The sequence below is a fragment of the Cenococcum geophilum genome, assembly GCF_001692895.1.
Source record: "Cenococcum geophilum 1.58 unplaced genomic scaffold K441scaffold_145, whole genome shotgun sequence".
Lineage (NCBI taxonomy): Eukaryota > Fungi > Ascomycota > Dothideomycetes > Gloniales > Gloniaceae > Cenococcum > Cenococcum geophilum.
The window spans coordinates 20,011-25,194 of NW_027137703.1; positions in this window are offsets into that span (position 1 = coordinate 20,011).

Sequence of the window (5,184 nt, forward strand, 5' to 3'; positions counted from 1 at the left end):
GCTCCGGTCGGCTTCACCTCGTTACGGTACGGAGTCGGTTGTCGCGCCCCCGTGCTACGACGCCATTAATTAGGCCTACCGTTCTTCTGGGTCCTCGGTCTTTACCAGCCAAAGCATTGCCGGGTCCGGCTGCTCAGGTAGCTCGTCCTGCTCCGGCGGTTGGTCCAACTTCCGACCCACTGGTGAAAGCTCTGATGGTGGATACGCCTCTAGCTCCCATAGCCACCAAGACGGTAACCATCGCTGAAGTACCGACCTGCAGGTACATGCTGCCGTCACGCTAACTGTTCCGGCTCTACGTCCTCACCGAGCTGCTATGGTCGTCCGCCCGAGGAGCTGCCGGTCCTCGGACCGGCCGCATGAACTTTAGCCGTGTCCGTGACCATACCAGGACAAATTAGATCGGTTCTCGTGTCCGAATCTTTCGATGCATCCGGAGCTCGGCAGCTCCTTCCGTTGGTGCAAGCAGTGTAGGTACGGTAATTTAGATCGGACCGAGAACGTCCTTCCGGCTGCAAGGTACAGCCGTGTCGTTAGCTACATCCGGCCGACCTATTGGAGGCGGGTCTAGACCACCATGAGTTGAGCCATCAGGTTATGAAGGGGTGGCGGACTTATAGACCAAGCTCCAGCATTCGCGGGAGCGAGCCTAAGTCCGCATTCGCAGACAAGAAGCCGCTGTAGGCTAGGATGCGATAAGTTGTTCGTCAAAGAGCGTCGATCGGGATATATGCGATCCACCCTTTCCGTTGCTTCCTGCCATACGCTTTCTTCTACCGTCTCAACCTTCTGAGACTCCTCCTTTTACGAGCAACTAGGCTGGAAGAAGTGCTGAGATTATTCGGTCGAAGGCCCAGTACAGCTCGTGCAGCTCTAAGACGGTTTTGTATTACGCTCGTTTGGTTGCTCGAGTCACGTATAGCTATGCGCCGGTACCATGTGTATGCGCTAGGTCTCCCCGTTCGCGTCGGACACGTGCGGTAGCTGGGCCTGCGGACCCAGCTGAAAGCCGCTAAGGGTTTACCTGGCGTCACGGGAACGGTCGGAGGACGTCCCGAGTAATCCGCGGTACCGGACAACGACAATCGTTGTAAGGTATATCATTCCTGGTAGGATCTCGCTTTACAATAGGTCAGCGAGCTGCTCCTGTCGTTACTACTACATGTTGCGTGCGAACTGCCCGGACGGACCCAGAGCCGACAGGCGAGGTCGCGGCTTGCAACGCGTAGCGACAGGCGGTGGCTGGAACACGTCGAACCATTTCTCCCGTCCGAAGGACGACACACGATGAGTCGAACCCGTGCCGTTGCCAGAGTAGTGCCGCGTCGAGCTACGCCACAAGGTAGTATAGATGGACCGGTTCTCCCCTCAGCACAAGACTATATGTTAAGGGCTGGCTGTTAGTTCGGCGCGCAGTCGAAGGGAGTGTTGGCTGGCCGATGTCGCTTGATGTCTCCGGCGGCCCAGCTTCGTGTGTCTAGGTACTCGTCGATGCCTGGAATGAAGGTAGCATGTACTAAGGTAGGGGCGTAAGCACCTACCAAAACTGTTTACGGAGAGAACTTACGGTTACCGTTCTATCTGTCCTTTCGGAACCGTGCTTCTCGAGTCCTATGTCATGGCTCTTGGCTGTTCCAGTTGCAGACGTGCCTCAGCGACGGTGCATTGACTCTATCTTCGGTACACAACCACGCTCCTCAAAACGACTGCAGAAGAGCCATAACTCCAGCCATATTGGCTGTTAAAGAAGCTGGAGACCGCCTGTAAGCGAATACCGATGCTTTGAGCAGCGGGCGTAGGTACGGCGTGCCGATACTGCGAGCGCATAGACAAATTTCTACAGAAGCTGGTCGGACAGGAGCGGTTGGAGCTCGACGCGAAAATTAGGCGGATCTCCGAGTTGCGGCGTGTTGGGGTAGTAGGGCCGCCCGAAGATGACACCTGATCAACCCTTGTAACAGTAAACGGGTATTCCCGGCGAGACCAAGAAACTGGTACAACTTGGATCCACAGCAGCAAACCATAGAGTACGGAGAACGCAACCGCAAAAAAAATGCCCACACTAAGGAGAAGGCGCAGTTGACGAGAGAGATGGCGCTAGACAAACCAAGAAATCTCGTCATAAGAGCAGATGATACATCTGGAAATTCTTAGTGTATCGCAAACTACACTAGGTTCCTGAACACAAAACCGTACAGTTCAGTAAAGATGGCAACCGATTAGAAATCTTTACAACCCAGAATTATTTAGTCAGCAATTGCATTGTCAAAAAAGGCTGGATGGTAACAAGTTGAATATGAGTACCAGGAAAGAAGTAACCCAAAATCCTCCAAGTCTGTTAACGCAAGACACTAGACCCAGAAGAACTCGGTCATATAACCAACTCCCACAAGTGAGATACGACAGATCCTGTCCTGCTGATAATAAGAAAATAGATAACAGATACGCTGGTAGTAAAAGATAGCATACCGACCCAGGCTAACTGCATAGAAAATAACGGTTCCTCAAATCGCAAAATACGACGGCGAGAATAAGACCACGAGTCCTGGAGAACGCGTACGCTCACGGGCCGAGAAGGCTAGGATCATGCCACGACTGAAAAGGCACACCGTAACTAATCGTCGATCACACACAACACAAAGCACATTCTAGAAGGACCGCCGTCCGAGCTCAAATGACCCTGGACAAATCGACAACGCTGTCAGAGAAGGCCCAGGCTCGAAGACCTGCTGGAAAAGAGCCGGTACGGCATAATAGACCGTTTCCAGGCCCGTGGTCAGGTCCGAGTGGTAGCTCCCGGGCCCACATGCTCGACGGAGGCCCGGAAGACGGACACGAATACAGTTGGTGAAAGAGACACGACGAGCCAATGCAAGCAACGTCAGGTGGATGGCGGAATGCCCGCGGCTTTCCTAAGATGGACAGCCGTCCAAGCTAAACGGTAACGATGACTGGGCTCGACCTCTCGTACTAGCACCGAAGAAGCAGTTATGGTCACGTACTCCTAGTGTCAGCTCTCTGCTGCTGTGTAAGTTGCCATAACAACGTCGTCCACGACAATTGACGCTGTCGCCGCAAAGCGCTTTGGTTCTACAAGAGAAGATTGCGTTAACACAGTCGGGAGGACGCGCCGAGTGCCCTGTGTCAGCGGCTTTTCCGCGACCACGTCGAATACAAACGGGACAGAGCGTTAACCTGGTAGCCTTCCTAGCGCGAGTTCCCCGGGATTATCCTCTTGGAAAGCGTTACGAAAATAACTGATCCGAACCGTACAGCTAAGGTATGAGAGGTCGTCCGTCCTTTCGACTCGCCGTCGCACAACAAGCGTCCCGTCTAGACAAGTTCCGGAATCCCCTGGTAGGCGCCGTAACCAACGGAAGAAAGTTATATAGGACATGCGGCACAGGCCAGATAGAAAAAATAAACACCACTAAGCGGGTGCAGTCAACCATGATTTGGTATACATAACAAGGCAAACTACAGCAAAATTATACACAGTATCGTGTAGATGGATCCGAGAGACTCATGTGTAAGCTGACTTTTTAGGATGACCACGTCGAGCTACAAACGCATAGGTAAAGGGTCTTCCACTAGAGCCTGAGTTCTAGTGTATAACTCCGTAAATCATCCTCTACGGTATAATATAGAACGTCGACGACAAGGTGAAGGAACCAAAACAACTGGATCATATAAAAGGTAGTAACAAGTATCTGCTCACACCCAAAAGCAGAGCACATCGCAAACGAAAAAACGTTGTCTGAGACAGCTCGGGCTCTGATAAGTACAACACTAACCAGCGGTAGAAGGTACCTCTATGGATGCGGCTAAAGCTCGTCAAGGAGTAGGCGACTAACGCAGGACGGTCGAATGACTGTCCCGACCCGTTAAGAGCGTCGTACCAGACAACTCTAAACTATAACTAGATGATGAGGGGCTAGTTCGCAACCACTACAGAAAAAAAAAAGGGAGGAGCTCGTCCGCCAGGGCAGAATACACGGGTTCTGACGCTAAGGACAGGCAGTAGAAGGTCCTGAGAGGAGCTCGACTGGATGACAGAGTGAACCATGGACCAGAATAGAGCTTAGCTCCAATACGGTGGCCTCGGATCTTGATCTGTTGGTCCATTCGGCCAAAGAACTCGATCTGGCCGTCTTTAGGCCGGTAACGAGCACGGTCGCCTGTCCGGTATGCNCNCANNANCTGGCCGTCAANAACAATCNTNACAAAGCGATCGACGTCCATCGCCTGATCAGTATACCCGCGAGCGAGCCCGTCTCCTACCACGACAAGCTCTCCCATAACACCTAGCGGAACGAGCTGCTGATTTAGGGCCATAATGTAGGCGCCAGAGTTGCTTACGGGACGCCCAATCGGGACGCCATTCACATAAGACTCGTCCTCCCCAACATTGTGGATCGTACTAAGGATCGTGTTCTCGGTCGGGCCGTATGCGTTGTACACGCCAGCCCCAACGAGCGCCTGCGTCGCCGCCGCATCGCGCCTGTCGAACCGATCACCAGCGGCGAAGACCACGTCTAAGGCGCCAATAGTCGCGGGAATCTTAATTAGGTACTGCTTAAGCAGGGCAGGCGGAAGCATGGCCGCGCGGATGTGTTCTCGCGCAAACACAACTTCGAGCGCTTTGCTGTCTAAGGTGGTAAAATAGTCAATGCAGATTATGGCGCCGCCATTTAGGAGCGGCGCATAGATCTCCCACGTGGCAGCGTCGAAAGCNATGTTGGACAAATGTGCAACGCGGGCTGCCTGCGGCATCTTTGACACTACGTTGCTCTGTTTAACGAGGCGTACAACGCCACGATGCTCAACCTTAACACCCTTGGGTTGACCAGTCGATCCGGATGTAAAGATGATATATGCAAGACTTGTGGCGGAGGGTCCAGGACTGGCGCGTGTACTGTTATCTGGCACATTATGGCCTAGAGTGTCATCGATCCGGACGAGCTCGACGTTGGCTAGTTGAAGCTCTGGAACAGACACATCAGAACCGAGTAGGACCAGCTTGTGGCCGGGCACCGCCGACAGAATCGCCTCGATGCGAGCTGCTGGAACTTTAACATCCAGTGGTAGATATGCCAGGTTGGCCTTAAGGATGCCGAGAAAGGTAACGATTGTCTGACACGATCTAGGTGCCAGCACCCCGACCAGTGTCTCGGCATGTATGCT